We start from the raw sequence: 17,538 nt of genomic DNA, 5'->3' as shown, positions 1-17,538 counted from the left end.
TTCTAGCAGGGCTAACATTAGCAGGCAATCCTTTAGAAGCGCAGCCAGTGTGCATAGCCATTTAGCAAATAGTCGTACATTTTTGATACTTTTATTTTGATCTTTAAAAATGCTAATGCCCTGTAGAAAAAAGAGAAACAGGATTACATGCAAAGTGTAACAGAGAAGGGATATGGATAATTTCATCTACTTCTCTAGGCATTTTCTCATGGAATGGTTGAAATGAAAATAAAAAAATCAATAACATAATATAATAGTAGAAACTGAGCTGCTATATATATTTTCTAGAAGATGTAGATGTTCAAGACATTGGCATTGTCTTCACAAAAACATGTAGCATGTAGATCTTCCATGATGGATGAAATACCATCAGTTTTGTGCTGTCAATCTACATGTATAACTTGTTGAATGTTGATGATCAAAAGTCAAAACCTTATTTATTCTCTTTTATATTCTACTACAAACTGAGATAGACATTTGTTTTGTGGGGGATAATTTCTTTTTTCTATCTGATATAAAGATACACAACTCTCCTACGTGTTTCAAGGAATAAAATATTATAGATATTTGATCAATAAATATTCTAAAAACTTATACTCTCTGAATCAGAGAGAGTGTTCCAAGTAATTTATAGGTTGTAAAACAATTTTGAGGCTATATCATATGGTAGGTACAGGCAGAAAACTAAAAGAATAGGAGCACGTCAAGGCATCTAATTCACGAAAAAAGAAAATCTGATCCATATAAGATACAATTATCGGTGGTCAAGCAGTAGTGCAGTGTGGTTTCCTTGGATATACTGACCTTCAATGGATACTTGACTACCCCCTTTCCATTTATAGTCTTCACAGCTTGAACTGCCTCAACAACTAAAGAAAGCACTGTCAATCTAATGAACATTACAAGTAGAAGTTTGAATATAATATAAAGACAACTGTGGAATAGAGCAGCATATCAGCATAACATAATATTCCACCTGAAAAAATAAATAAAAAAGGCAGCTATAGATACACATGTTGACAAAATATTAAATATATGCCACCAAACCAAATGTCCAACTAAAAATACAGTCAGCTAGAGAAAGAAATATCTGGTGTATATAAAGCATTAGAGACAAAGGAACCCCTTTACTAATAAGTAATCTAAAGTGCACATCATAACAATAAGACTAACCAACATAGCAATGAAATCACAGTCAACATTAACTAAATTTGATCCCAAACAATTTTTAGCGTGACAAACAAGCACTACTTCTCTAATTTCCTCAACATGAGTGGCTAGTTTCTCTTCAATAAACTTACAAGCTTCAATCAGTGCAAGCTGGTGCATTATGAAGAAAAAACTCAAAAAATGAAAAAGTTATGCTTTGCTGAGATGGACATTTCAAAGTAAATGATACTGCCATGCTACTACAGTACTCACCTTATAATCAATGAAAAATGTGTGCGATCAATTTTGTTTCACGGACATATACAATCCCTCTATGAGAAAAACAAACATGGCTATATAAATGTAAGCTAATATATTTCAAATTCACATGAGAATAGCAAATGTTCGATACCTATACCAATTCAGACGCGATAAAAACTGCAGTCATTGGCTTATCTCTTGCAATGCCTTGGACCGCACAGGCGCCAATGTGCATGGTGTCGTGGCCACGACCATAGCATGGGCGCCTACTACCAGGCGGCTGGGCACGGATCTATGTGGGCCTAGGCATGGATCCCGTGAGGTACGGCCAAATGAGGGAGGGAGGTGGGTCGGCGGAATCTGGCAGGCAGCGGAGGCGACGGCGCACAGGAAGGAGAAGCAGAGGGGGGTTAAGGGCGCACAGGGGACTGAGGTCGGGCCTAGGATGCTCGGCTATGGGGACCGAAGGGATTAGGGTTGAGAGAGAGGAGGCGGCGTAGAGAGGTAGCAGCGCTTGGGGGAAAGAAGATTGGGAACATATCAGGTGCAAACCAACCTCTCCGTGGAAACTATGCAAACTTCAATCTGGGCGACCGGATCAACATCCAAGGGGCATGGGAAGGGGGGTAACTTTATAATTAACCGCCCGCCCTTAGATTAGGTAATCACACTTTTGCAAATCCCCCCTCCCACGCCCCTGTGCCCTCCCCTTTGATGTTGATCCGATGGTGCAGATTGAAGTTTGCATAGTTTTCATGAATAGATTGGTTTGCACCTGATACGTTCCCAAGAAGATTAGTGCTAGGGAGGGAGGGGGCTATGTTTTGGGCAGGGTGAAAGGGCATGGTAGCCCAGGCCTAGGTTGTCCACACAGTTTCTATTCTACTTGCTCATATAACCAAACAGCTCATATTAATGTCGCGGATAAAAAAACTCACTTATGGATTGTAACATTAGTGACGTAGCTTAATTAAATTTATCACTAACTTATCAGGTATTTTTAGTGACATGTCAGTGGGAGCCGTCACTAGCATACCAGCTCCTGTGCTTAGATGAAGACACTAGAAAGGCTGGCGCGGCGTTGCCGCGCCGTGACCTGTGGACCAGTGATTGTTAGAAAGGGTGAAGATGTTTATACGAAATTTTGAACTGGGGGCAGCGGATGCCCGGTAAGGCGGATGTGGCGCAGGGCTCACCGCCGGTCGCGTGTAGGCCAACCGTCCCCAGGGGGGCAGAGGCAGCACGGCGGCGCGAGGCTGCTTGCCGGGGGAGTGGGAGGCAAGCCTCCATGGGGAGAGAGAGAGAGAGGGAGGAAGGGAAGGGGGCATGGCGGACCGGCGAGGAGGCGGTGGCGCGAGACGGCGTGCCCCTGGTCACCGGAGAGGAGGGAGGAGCGCGGCGCCGCCCAGATTCACTTGAGCTCGGCGCGGCGGAGCTCGAGGCCGCGAACTGATTTCTTGTCCATCTAAATATTGAAAAGAGTTAAATTGTCAAGTGAACTTTGTAATCAATATTAGTAAGCTGAGAGATTGTTGCGTTGCACATGTGGTTGTTGTAATGCTTTCTTGTATTTAACCAATTTTGATTGAACATTTTTAAATAATTTATGTGGCAACTCATTGGTTCCATATTACCTGTTTATAGGTAGCAGTGCTACGGGTGATCAATAATAGATCTCATTTGTAAACCATTTTTTTAGCAAAGCTATGATGCAATAGATCCTAGATTAAATATCCAAATCTTGTAACCATAAATACTATTTAGAATAAAACGGGTCTCATTGCCTATATGCCATAAATTGAAGTAAAGAATGCAGATAGATTTCTAACCACTTGACTTTTGGGCATTCACAAATGCAAACTCAATTAGTAACAACTAATATAGTAGCTACAGCTACAGTGGAATAAACAGCCTGACTGCCTAACACATGGTAGCAAAAACGAAATTTCCTAATATAGAGAGAAGTGCTGCAGAGCATGTTTAAAGTAGTAAAAAAACTATAGAAAAGATTTGAGTTTATATTGCAAGCATTTTATAGTTACATAACCCCTTGATTCATTTTATATCACAAGCTATAGAGAAGATCACGATTTAAATCCGCCGTGCCAATTCGAAGCATCACTCTATAAGAAGTCTTAAAAGAAAATGCCATTATATTTTGTTTACTCAGTAGCATCTGAATTTCACTCACCCTTTGCAAGTTTGAAGTGGAATAAATCCAGCTCCAAGCAATTTGTACCTGTACAAATCACAGACACAATACATCTGTGTACCTGACAAGGAAGTCATCTACTTCTGCTTGCTGCTTGCTTGCTCCTTGAAGGAGCACAGGTGTGCAGGTGACAGTGCACCCCTAGCTTGATAGCCAAACAAGTGACAAACTGCGTTGAGTTTCTTTGCTTTGTAGATGCCTTCGTTCCACGTAGGTGGCCAAGGGTTATGAACTGAATAACTGATACAACCTATTTGCTTTCTCCAGAAGCAGACATGCAAATATGCATAGGCTTCTCAATTAAACTGGAAGTTGCAAAGAAGTCTGAGAAAAGCATACCAAAGGATTGTTCATCTCTGTCTCAACTAATTGGGAAGAAGTTTTTCAGTCTCAATCTGCACAGAAAACAAGTTTAGGTCGATAATTTTTTTTGGCGCAATTTACATATTTCATCTTCCACTGTAGATGACAAAGTTGAGGCAAGACATCAGATTCAAGATGGGGAAGTAGCTGCATCAGAAAAAGAGCAATTTGAAGGAACTAAAATCAAAAGTCAACTACTGATACCTAGAATTACAAAATGCAACTATATATATCTGCTTCTTAGTAACAAGGCCAAAAACTCAAATAGGGCAGATGCCCATGGTGAAAGCTAAAAACTGTACTTTGGTGGGAAATCAGAGATTTCAAGGAAGGAAGATTGAATATGCTCTGTTTGCTTGGCGTGGATGAAGAGCTGGCTACCTGTTGTGTTTCGCTCGTGGGGGGAGAAAGTGCAGAGAAAGCAGAGGGAATCTTGAGCCGCTGGCCGGTGCCGCTGTTTGATGCATATCAGAGAGAGATGGGAGCTGAGAGACGATCTGGGAGATGGCATCACACACCCACGGTGGCCGGGTCTGGAGCTCACCCGAGCCAGGGTGACGCCGCGAGGCTTGCAGGTCGCCCCCGACGACCTTGCGTTGAGTCTGAACCCCGCCCTCGATGAGCCTTCGGCCCGATTCAAAGAGAAGGAGTGCCGGCGGTGTGGGGCACTCTCCTCGACGGGAGCCGGCCCGACCGTTGCTGGAGGTGGTGAGCAGGGGCGGGGGTTGCGGCCGTCAACCGGGGGCCGGCCGGAGGCGACTGCAGCCCCTCCCCTCCACCTACGCTCGCTGGCGCTCTTCTGGATGGGCCCTACCCGGCCGCCGGCAGCGCGCGACCCCTCCCCCCTGCGGCGCCAGAGGGCCGCTGCCGAGCGCTGCGGCTGCTGGCTCGCGCCGCTGCCGCTGCCGTGCGCCGCCCGTGGAGCAGAGAGGAGAGGGAGAGGCAGCGCGGAGGGGCGGAGCTCGAGGCCGCGCTCGCTCCTCCGCGCCTCGCCGCCCGCGCCGGTCTCCGCGCCCGGGGCAGCGCTCCGCCGCCTCCATGGCCACCGCGCGGGGATTCGAGGGAACAGGGGAGGGCCGCGGTGCCCATGGCCGCCGGGAGGAGGAGGCGCGTGCGGGGCTCCCGCTCCACCACGAGACCCGCTCCTCCTCCGCCTCGCATCCACACAACGCCCACGCCGGCCTCCGCGAGAACCGCTCCTCCTCCGCCTCGTAGGGGCGCCGCCGCCGCGCAAGGCCTTCGCGGGAGGCCGCCGTGGAGGGACGAGCGCCGCGGAGGGGAGGCCACCGCTCGATCCGCCGGGGGAGGAGAGGGAGAGCGAGAGAGGGAGGGAGAGAGAAAGGTCGGTGATCAACGGGGGAAGGCGGAGGGACCGTAGGATGGAAATCGGACGGCGTTCATTTACCGTAGACGTGGCTCAATCAGGGGCCGAAAACGCCCCCCCCCCCCTTTTAGGTATTTGAAATATTAGTGACATGTCTTAGCTATGACCATCACTAATCTTACACAAGTGACATGTTTTCTACCAAAAAGATCATATGGTGAGACAAGTATCTATATATATCTCCTCCCAAATAAATGTACATGTAAAGAAGTCTTATTGACAAACAATGAAAGGAATAAAATAGTAGAATGTCGTAATGGGTTACAATTTATATATTATGTACAAATTAAATTTGATAACTATGATGGGTTTGCATTTTATTTGATCAGTTCATGTTCACCAACGAGCACTTGAGCCTCACTTCCACGGGCGTCCCGGGTGGAGGGGGTATTGCCCCCATCTTCACCATAGCCCTGGCGAAGTCCTTCTCGAACGCATTGGCATCCTTGCTGTACATCTCCACGAGATGGTCCAGCGGGCCACCGCAGCCGTAGAGCGCCTGGTCGGAGGTGAGGAGGCCGCGCCGCGCGACCAGGTCCTTGTAGTAGGCGTTGTCGAACCTCATCGGCGTCTGCTCGTCGAATGGCGCAGCCGCATCGTCACCGCCGGCCTGGCACGTCCACCGGCGGAGCTCCGCGAAGGAGGGGTCGATGTCGGCGCCGCCCTCCCCGTCGTTTCCGTAGACATGGTCCTTGTAGTGGAGGCACCGCGCCGTGCCGACGGTGTGCGCGCCCGAGAGCGCGGCCATGTCGCGAGCGTCGAGGCCGTACTCGGCGAACTTGGTGATAAGGCTGGTGACGTTCTCGTGCGGGCTAGGGAGGTCATTCTCGGCGGCGTCCCTGTCGGCGCCGCGCGCGTCCTTGCGGCCGAGCTGCACGTTCCACGTCGGTCCCTCGAGCAGGGCGACGGCGTCCCGGGAGGCCAGAGCGAGGATGTCGGCGCAGGAGACGGTGGCCGGGCAGGAGTGCTCGAGGTGGGACTTGATCTCCTCGATCACGTCGAAGCCGCCGAGCGAGTCGTTGGGCTCGGCGTCCTTCTCGCTCTCGACGAACGGCGTGGCGTTGTCAAGGAGGACCGAGGCGTCGCATCCCTGTGTCGTCGTGTTATTAATTATTATTCGTTAATCCTCAGTTGTTGTCCATTGGCGTCAGGGGTGGAGATTGAAATTAAAATAGACCGAAAAAAAAACACTCAGTGAAGTTGGGACGTACATTGACGAAGCAGTCGTGGAAGAAGAGGCGGAGTACGGCGGGGCCATCGCCTGGTCGGCGGCGAACCTGGACGCCATCACGGACTGCACGATGTGCTGCGCGCTGGGGCAGGTCTTGTCGTAGTAGCTGACGGAGAGGTGGTGGTTGTCACCGTTGGCGGTGGTGAACGCGAGGAGGACAGAGAGGATCAGCGGAGTGAGCCAAGAAGAAGAGCTCCTGGATGCCGCCATGGCTGTCGACGACGTGCGATCGAACCGACGCTGCCGGCGCCTATGGCTAGGAGGAACGAAGGAGCAAGATTATAGAATGATTGGAAGCAGGATGGAAGGAGGTTGAGATCTTGTGTCTAATGATTATGCAGGTTGCAGTGGATGATGAATTCGAGTGGCGAATTAAGCATGAAGCCGAGGCGTGCTTATATACGTCGCGCGGCCTTCCGTCGCGAGGGTGCTGGTTCTATGCGCGTGCACGTGTGGACGTTCGCTGCTGGCAGCTAGAGTTGGCATGGTCTCTGGTCTGACCGTCCTCGTGCACGCATGGCTTCATGGCCGGAACCTCTGACGGGGTCACCGTCACGACGACAAAAGAGAGCGAGAATTTAGAAAGGGATGATGAACGGAAAACGACGACAAACTTGCTAGAGAATTCAAGATTCAGGGTCTCCGGTCTCGTGGATGTCGATCCTTCCTTGACCCAATCATTAACATGTGGTGGTATTGTAAATGACGTGTACTTATGCAGGTGCTTCGAATTAATAAGTAGGTTGCTTCATCTTCATTTCGATTAATTACTTGCATTGGGCGGAGATCGACGTGCGTCATAAATGTATAGGGGTTGTAAAGCAGGCAGGCAGCGCATTTCGCAAAGCTCCTTCCTTACGAAGAATGGAGGAACGTTATGACAAAACCATAAATTAAACTTAAATTAGGGCAAAGACATTGCTACATGTCAGCGATCTCACAGATCATCTCATGCAGAATAATAACCATTATTTAAATACATTCACAGAGTGTTTTACAAATGGAGTTCAAAATACACCAATAATAAAGTTCAACGCATAACGAAATTAAAAGAAAACTGCAAAGAGTTAACCGGTGATTCCAACCCATGATCTCATACATCACACAACCCCTCCCTTTACCACTACAGTAAACAGTGACTTATGACATTGTTTAGATATTATTCACTTATACTAATATTTTTAAATCTATTATTAAATTATTAGATGCTAACAAAATCTAAAATAAAAATATTGTCAACTGCAAAGTTTCGAATCTAATTTTTCCCAAATAGGACCGTTTGATTGGTCTAAAAATTTTATATCTAACATTTACGATAATATAAATAATTTTTTAAAAATAATAACTACAAAGTTTTAGATCTCGACATTCTATAATTTTAGCATAAAGTTATCATCATCCGATTTCGTATAAAAACTTTCTACACTTTTAGTGCTAATACTAGGTTTTCTATTTAGAAAAAGTTGGGGGTTTTATTTTTCGCTTATTACAGCCCATGATAATTTTTTGCCCCTAGAGAAAACATGATACACTTTTCAATAATTTAATATTCGGATAATACATATTCCTCTATATACTTTTGAAAGTGGCATTCTAGAATCGTTTCATTAAATGTAGCTGTTGTAATAGTTTAATTCAAATGTTTCTCCATAGATGTTACATGTTGTATTTTTTGTTTATATTATTCCATATTGTTATATTTTACAAGATCTACTATACTTATATATTATCTAATATTGTGGTACCTAGTGCTCATTAAAAAATTCTGTGTTATAGCCTAGCCTGCTGCGTGGTGGGAGTGGTGGAATGCTGCACGCTTGCACCTAACAAGTGATAAAATGTGTAAAATCGACAATGCCAACAAGGGAACAATGTAATTTCTTTTCTTCAATTTTAATTCTACCAGGTCTCGTATGAACTTGAACAATTGTGCATATGGATGTTCTTCATAGTTCCATTTTCCCCTTGAGGCTTAGCTTGGAAGTAAAAGGGTTATTAACCCAGGGAACGTAAACCCCCCAGGGGGATTTTTGCGGTTAGGAGATTCCCCATGCTTCCCTGGGTGCCGCGCCCCACCTCCCCTGTTGCTGTTTGGCAGTGTTCAGGTGCCCCGACTTCTCCGCCTCCCCTGTTGTTGTTTCTGCAGGCATTTGCTATATAGTATTCTCTAGCATATATGCTATCTACTCATACAATTGCAGCATAGACATCATTTGCAGCTCACTTTTTTCTCAACAATTCCATGCGGAGGAACAATAGAGAGATTTAGAAAATTAATAAAAAAAATCAGAGGATAAATAGAGCAACAAGATAATCATGTGGCCTTCAGAATAGCAGGATATACTTCCCAACCAAGATGAATGGATATAGGGTCATGCCCATGCACATACACAGATAGATAATACAAAATAAAATAAGACATGAGCTATTTATTTGACAATTTTCGAACTGGAACAAAATTCATAGAGTAGGAAGAACTCAAGAACTAATATATGTGATTTCAAAGTCACAAGCAACACAGTGATATACTTTCACCAATCCACATTTGCTCCACTCTTAGCACAAAATAACTTCTACCTTCTATGCACCATTTCCAGCAAGCGCTCTGCAAAGTAACACAAGTAAAGTTTACTTTAATTAAAGCACTGGTGAAGAACTAATGACACAGCTTCAAACCACCTGCATGCATACCAATATTACTTCTCTAAACACAAAATCTAACGTGATAATGACACGCCTGCGCTGTCCAAAGATCTGCCCAAACTTTCACAGTACTAAAATACCAAGGATTAAGGTAATCTGAATTTTTGTTCTAAAATAGTGAGCACAATAGAAATTCAGTAGCTCTTATCCCACACGAATAACAACTGACAATTATGAGATACTGAATAGTATGTGATAGCAGTATGCACGAGTCTCGTAATGAACAGACTATCAGCAATTCAGACCTCCAATAGGAACACGATCAGATAGCAATATCAATTTATCCTCCCACCTGTCACTAGCACGTGATCAGCAAGAAGCAGAACACTTGGCCACGGCTGCCAGGTATTAGTCCCACGGAAAAGGAATTTAACTGAGCAAGAATTAATCTAGCGTGATATCAAACACAAGCAGCAGCACAATAGATCCAAAACCACCAGCAGCAATCCAATATTAATTAAAGTGTCTGATGCATAACGGCTGAGATATCCAAGTCAATATAATTTCCGATTGATCAAGCAAAGACTAACAGTAGCAAGGTAGATAAAAGGATCGGCTTACAGTCAATACAAACCAAACCCTAGATAAATCTTCCACCCGCGGCCACGACGAACCACGATCAGAAGATGGGGATCCACTGAAGAATCCGGAGCAGCGCACCCAGGAAACAATCCTGATCACGCTCCCAATCACGATCCAGAAGAATCGGCAAGGTAGATGAGATCAGACGGCGTCTCGCTGTTCGTAGGAGAAACCCTAGACAAAAGACACAAAGAAAATCCAATCTAATCTCCCCTTACATGGCGGCCCTGGGCTTTTATTAATGTGCGCGCAGGCACTGGACTCCACGAGCCCAAAACCAGGTTCAACCACACAAGTGCACGCAGGCACCATGACCCAAAAACAATAAACTAATGCGGCCAGAATACTAATGTCCATAGTTAACAAACTATGTTTTCAATTAAACAAATATGAATGCACGGTCATACTTAGATATGACTAGCATTTATATCCACACGCATGGTGCCTATATAGATATATTTTCTTCTTTCTTCACTGTTGCACTTGTAAAACTGATAGGCGACGACCCATCGACAATAAATTTCTCCATGTTTGCAATATATTTCTCATCAAGAAATAAAGCTCCAAATTTAACATCAGATGATTTCAAATAATTACCGGCTGCTATATTTGAAAGAACATTAGACTTGTCGGCAATATCTTGAGGAGCCATGGGCTCATCATCCTCCCTTCCTTGAAACAAAGCCGTCCTCGGCTTTGGCATAATCTCAACAGGCTTCTTCATCTTTGTAAATATTATATTTTCATCTTTCTTGTTGTGGTGTCCCACAAAATTAGGAAGAGAGCCAAACTGTATATGAGATTTACTAGCATCACATGATTCACCCAAACAATGAATAATAACAAAAGAATTCCCTTTGATGGTTATATCATGTTCTGATGGCTCATTCAGTTGAGCATTGATGTCGAGAATCTTCTTTGCAGCAAGAGTGCCTCTTGTCATCACTACATTGTTCCCAAAAATATTATTAGAGATAGAACCAAATTGCATTGGTGATTTAACTGGCTCCTTGCAACGAATCACGGACTCACTAGCAGCAACAAAAGTAGGAATATTCACATCATTCTCCGTCCCTTGAAGCAAAGTCGTCCTCGACTTTGGGACAATTTCAGCAACCTTTTTCTTTACTTTCACATGAGGAAAAATGACAGCCTTAATAGCACTCTCCGGCATTGGTTTCAGCACATGATGAACTCCCTTGTGCACAAAAAAATAATTATTGGAACGACCACCATGTGTTGCATCAACATCAAACTGCCATGGTCTTCCCAACAACAAATGACATGCACTCATCGGCGCAACAGCACAATCTACTGTATCCATATAATTTCCAATAGAAAATTTTACTCTCGCTCTATGAGTAATTTTCAGCGTGCCACTTTGATTCATCCATTGCATGTAACGAGGCGTAGGAAGCCTCCATGTAGATAATGACAAGGCATGTACTAAATCTGAGCTAATAACATTAGTGAAGCTACCACCATCAATAATTAGCTTGCATACCTTATCATGAACTTGGCATTCCGAGTGAAATATATTAGATCGCTGCCCTCTCACATAAATAGTAGTACCATCACTGTGAACTTCCCGTGCCATCATAGATAACCCATTTGATGCAACATCATTATCATCAATTTTAATGTTAGGCTGAGTATCACAAGAAGAATCAGTAGCATGCAGCCCTGATGCTAAAGAAAGATCCACCCTCTCATCAATAGATATTTGCTCAGTCACTCCAGCCTGCTGCTCAAGTGGAGAAGAAATATCTGAAATACTAGTATTCAATGGGACATCTTCTCCAACAATGGATGTGGCTGTAGGAATATCATTAGGCAATCCCATGATAGCCGGCTGGTTAGTAGAATTATTCTTCTCAAATGGTGTAGAAGAAGAAAATTCAGAAGCAACCAAATAAGAACTCCCACTACTTGATAATATATTCTTCTCTGGCTCAAAAGAAGGAACAAAGCGTCGGCGCAACGCCTCCTTCATTGCATACCAAGAAGTGCAATAGTCATCACCATGTTCCAGCTGCATTCTTCGGAACCATAATGACACAGAAATAGAGAAGCTTCGTTTTGCCAAATTAGCCAGCTGGTTTAACGGCAATTCACCAATAGAATAACAATTTATTATAGCATCCTCCCACTCATAGTATTCTGATGGAGATGTTGTTGCACACAACATCGGTACAAACTCAAGGTATACGTCAAAAGAGTAATCCATCACCAAAAATTAGCAGAGTACCGTGAGCAACCTGTCTCGTGATACCAACTGATAAGGACACGCCTACGATGTCCGGGAGTGTGTCTGATCTTTCACGGTACAAGCAGCAAGATAAAATAATTTTCTGAAATTCGTCAATCTTGCTCTTGGCTAGCAATAATAATTAACAAGTGTGGCTGCAAGATAATTAGATACTGATGTTTAATATTCCAATTATCCTACAGATAGCACACGGCGCCACAGGAGCAACAATAGTTGGTTTCCAAATATATCTCGGCCAATCAAGCACAGGTACTGTAAGGCCTTTGGCACGCTATACCAACCAGAGTGCAAAGGGGATTAAATAAATAGCAGCCGCACTCTTCAGTATAGATTTAAGATTGCTACAGTACAATATATTTGATAATTCCAGCAAAGTCGGATCTCATTGATCTCAAATAGCAATCTCAGGTAAATAGAACTCAGCCAAATGATAGAATAGATGCAATCCAGAAGACCAAACTAATTCTGTTTGATAAATCCGAACTCAACAGTAGCAAATAATTAGAGGATCGGCTTACAGTCAATGCAAACCAAACCCTAGATAAATCTTCCACCCGCGGCCACGACGAACCACGATCAGAAGATGGGGATCCACTGAAGAATCCGGAGCAGCGCACCCAGGAAACAATCCTGATCACGCTCCCAATCACAATCCAGAAGAATCGGCAAGGTAGATGAGATCAGACGGCGTCTCGCTGTTCGTAGGAGAAACCCTAGACAAAAGACACAAAGAAAATCCAATCTAATCTCCCCTTACATGGCGGCCCTGGGCTTTTATTAATGTGCGCGCAGGCACTGGACTCCGCGAGCCCAAAACCAGGTTCAACCACACAAGTGCACGCAGGCACCATGACCCAAAAACAATAAACTAATGCGGCCAGAATACTAATGTCCATAGTTAACAAACTATGTTTTCAATTAAACAAATATGAATGCACGGTCGTACTTAGATATGACTAGCATTTATATCCACACGCATGGTGCCTATATAGATATATTTTCTTCTTTCTTCACTGTTGCACTTGTAAAACTGATAGGCGACGACCCATCGACAATAAATTTCTCCATGTTTGCAATATATTTCTCATCAAGAAATAAAGCTCCAAATTTAACATCAGATGATTTCAAATAATTACCGGCTGCTATATTTGAAAGAATATTAGACTTGTCGGCAACATCTTGAGGAGCCATGGGCTCATCATAACGGTTATGCATTCAACTAATAATTAAAACAACACTAATAAACATTAAAAGCATGAACCACTACTGCTATACCATCCATGCTACCATGGAGACAAGAACAGATAGAAGCTGCTACAAACTGCGACTGAAGTGTTATAAAAAGAAAAAAAATGTGACTGAACTGAATATGTATAAAGAAGCTTTATCACTACAACTGAACTGAATGTGTATAAAGAAGCTTCACCATGGAGATAAATGATCAGGTGCATATAAAGATACTATAGGTTCTAAACTAGCTAGCAACAGATTGCATTTATCAATGATCAATGGATCAAATAAAATAGATACCTACAAAAATGACAGGTATTGATTGCACAAGCATGCAAATGCTATGGTTACGTTTTTTATCTTGTCAGCCAATTAAGGCAAAATGGATGTGTCCAATAACTAGTCGACAACTTGTAGCTTCCAAAGTTACTTACAATGCCGTGAGGATTGGAGAATAGATAGGAGTCATAACGGGGAGGTATTTTATTGTTATTCCAAGTTTAAATGATGTTGAAGTCACTCTAACTGACGAGAGTTTAGACAAGAACACCCAGAGTTAGTATGGCAATTTATGCATGATTTGTTTAGCTTCTCAAATGATTCTGATATGTCAATCATGAACAAGATTGGTCCAAGTTGCTACACATGGGTTATATCACATCCCAGCATGCATCAGATCGATATGCACCAGCTCTGAAACTTTTATTTCTAATCAATATCTGTATGGACTAGTATTTGACTAAAAGATTGCACTGGCTAGCTAACTACCACTAGTAGCAGTATCCCTATTCTTTCATGAAATGAGATAAAAAAGAAGCAAGATTACCTAACGCAGCTACAAAAAGCACTAGTGTTTTAAGCCAAACCACCACTGATTAGTAATTTAGTACCTGATTCAATCGAAACAAACAAAGGTGAACAAGCACCAGCATACTACATGATACGGACCTTGCATGTTCTACTTTGATGAACAAGCACCACCAACATCTTAACAAACAAACAAACAAAGAGAATCACACGAGAAGAGCCCACCTTGTGGATCTTGATGACCCGCCGCTGAAGTGATAGAGCCGGATAAGATCCTCAATCAGAGAGCCCTCCTGCATCAGATCATCCTCCATCCGTGGATGTAGCTCCTCGTCCCCATTATCTACAAGAAAAGGTGTACGATGAGAAGGAGAAACGCAGGTTAGGGAGATGCGGTGCAGAGGTGGACTCACCTGATGCGGTGCGCGGCAGTGGAGGACGAGGAGAGTGCGGCGGAGGTGATGTGCGAAGGCAACGCGCGGAAGCGGGGGAGGAACAGGAGAGTGCAGCAGAGGCGACGTGTGGCGGCAGCGGCGGCGGCGGAGAAGGCAGCGACGAGCGGGGGCGATTGGGGAGTCGAATCGATGCAGGGTGTCGGGATGGGGAACGCTGCCCGGTGTCTGGAGGTCGGGCTTGTTTCCGCGTGGAAAATCGAGGAAACCGGGCCGGAGAACCTCGCCAAGCAGGCTTCCAAAGACGTCCGTTAAGTGGCCCGTGGGAATTTTCCGCGTGGCCTGCCGCTGTGGGGAATGGGCCGGGAACCCGGCGGGGAAACGAGTTTCCAAACGAGCCCTGAGTTAGGCCTCATTTTATTTAGAGTAGAGGACCCCCGATTTTGCTGGACACGGCCCTGCAACATGGTTGTCTGCTCCGCTTTGTGAGGTGGCCACGGAGAGCACGCTGCCCCCATGGGCCAGAGGCCATACAGCTCTGTTCAATTTTAGCCGCCAACAGCAACAGGGCAATCAAATTGAACCCTGTGTTGATTTTTCTTCTTACCATGTCCAGACGTTGTTTATATCCGAGCTGAGCTCAGCAAACTTGTGTGCGTACGCACGCATAGGCTTGGGCAACAGGCCTCTGCCTGCGGCGGACGTCGGGGCACAGCATGAGGCGTCGTGCAGCAGAGGCCAGGAGTGCAGGAACAACAGCGGCAATACCACCTCGCGAGCCAAAACGAGCTGGCTCGAGCTACTAACGTGCCGAGCCGAGCTGCATCTATTATCGCTCATTTCGTTAACGAGCTGAGCTGAGACAGCTCATTATCCAAATGAGGCAGAGCAACCCGAGCTAATATCCACCCGTACCTGCATGTGTCAAATTAAAGTCGCATGCATGTTTGAAAAATAAATGAGAAGTCTTAAATTGACGCGTACTCATCTCTCAACAACTGATGTCTAAAAATGTTTTTACCAGATTCATCCACTACTAGAAAATCAGGTTGTAGGCGGGGCGGATTCTTATACGAGCCCGCAAATCAGCCCCGCAAAATTCTCGTATGCGGCTGATGCGGCCCAGCTGCAACATTCTAGTGGCCCGATATTGGCCAGACTGCTAAAGCCCGCGGAGGAGAATGAAACCCCCCATACCCTCAAGAACCCGCAACTTCATTTTGCATCTGCTTGCCTCGCGGAAGTCGGCCGCCGCCGCCGCCGTCGCCGTCCCCACCCCACTGCAATCAACGTCTCCGTCCAGTCGCCCATCATCCGCTCCTCACGCCGCCCACTGCGAAGTCACTCGAGCCGAGGGCCCGACCCCAACGCCCTTACGTCGTGCTGCCACCGCTGCAGTGCCGCCGTGGAGATGCCAGGGAGCACAGCAGGGTGTCAACGCTTAGGCCGCCGTCGTCTCCGCTCAACTCCACCAACTAGCATCACTGCCTCCCTGCGGGCTACGCCGGCACGTCCTGCCGTGTTACGAAGTAGCCGGCACGTCCTGCCGTGTTACGAAGTAGCAGCCAACCCTGCGCCCTGTTCTTAAGTCTGCATCACAGGTGAGTGTGGTTCATAGATTTGCTTAATTGCTTAGCTGCACCAGAAATTGGTGTGTGTTCATCGTATTTCAATGGTTAAGGATTTACTTAGCTAGTCTGCACCGCGTGCCACAAGCAATTTAGAGGGTGAAACAGTGGTAAAGAGTATTCTAAATCTCCGATTGATGAATTATGCTCCCATCTATGAGAAAACAAATGCCATGGAATGCTACTGCTGCAGACATGCAGGCATGGCACTGGTTTGCTATTCAGAGTATTTGCTAAAGAGCATTAGTATGGAGAGATGCAGGCATGGCATTGGCTTGTTAGCATATCACTGATATATTTTTTAAATGAATATACACTGATATAGTTGTTGTTACCTGTGTCGACCTTGACTAAAATGATGCATGAGGTAGGGACTGGTTGTATGTTCAGAGTAATGTTTGGTATATCTTTCACGTTGTGCAATCAGAGTTACATATTGGAAAATATCACTTTAGATTGAGCCAATCTTCTGATATGTGTCAATCTGAACATCGCATTATAGATCTAATAAAACATTAGCATTTCTTGAATGTTTATAATTGGGTCGATTGGTAGTTGTAAACCTTAGCAAGTTAATTATTAGTTGTATCATGAGCATATCACATTCAGTTAGAGGACTTAATGTTGGCTAATACAACATCTGCTAATATATTTCTGCTAGTTTCTAGTAGTTGCTAAATTTTTCGTTTGTTCATGTTTTTCCACATGAAGCAGCAATCAGAGGTGATGTTGTCTTTATTCATGGTAACTGCACTATCATTGGAGGCTGCCCAAGGAGAGCTGGTTTCTCACAAAGTAGGACTGTATTGTTCCTAAAAATTGATGAAATGGCTTGAAGCTACAGAATTCCTTCACACTACATACATGCAGTTCTGATGAAAACTTTTGTTTTTGAACTTTTCCAGATGTGAAGAAACAAGATGCTTGGATGGATAAATTTTTTTAGTTCTTTTCTTAGTAGCTCCATGATAATTTAATCTATCCTTATTTGATTATCCTTGATGTAATCTATCCTAGTTTGGTTATCTATAGTGCCTTCTTGCTTACTGGGAGCTCTTTAGCAAATAGTACTCTGAATAGCAACCAAGAATAAACAGGTGGTAGAAGCTAATGGTTCTTGTTAATTCTTGATGATGTAATGTAATCCTAATCTGATTGATGATAGAATGACACTGTTCTAATTATTAATACTCGTTTTTGAATTTTGATTTCATTCACTAGTTTATATTGTTTTCATCTAATATAGTTGATACTTATTGGTTCATTAAATGGACTAGTACTGGGTGAGCAAGCTAGCTAGCTGCCCGTCCAAGCAAGCGAGCTAGCT

At 44.6% G+C, this 17,538-nt stretch overlaps 1 long non-coding RNA gene and 1 pseudogene across 1 annotated transcript; one reads left to right on the top strand and one right to left on the bottom strand.

Moving 5' to 3' along the window:
* Nucleotides 1-5,558: 5,558 nt before the first annotated feature.
* On the bottom strand, nucleotides 5,559-6,879 carry LOC120704719 (annotated as a pseudogene).
* Nucleotides 6,880-15,773: 8,894 nt separating this feature from the next.
* On the top strand, nucleotides 15,774-17,322 carry LOC120704718. Its single transcript, XR_005687652.1, has 2 exons — nucleotides 15,774-16,184; nucleotides 16,926-17,322. It is a non-coding gene; the product is annotated as an uncharacterized LOC120704718 (long non-coding RNA).
* The last annotated feature ends 216 nt before the right edge of the window (nucleotides 17,323-17,538 follow it).

This window comes from Panicum virgatum, chromosome 4K (assembly GCF_016808335.1).
Source record: "Panicum virgatum strain AP13 chromosome 4K, P.virgatum_v5, whole genome shotgun sequence".
NCBI classification, from domain to species: Eukaryota; Viridiplantae; Streptophyta; class Magnoliopsida; order Poales; family Poaceae; genus Panicum; species Panicum virgatum.
The sequence above is the reverse complement of the archived record's forward strand: the minus strand, read 5'-3'. Positions and strand labels throughout refer to the sequence as shown.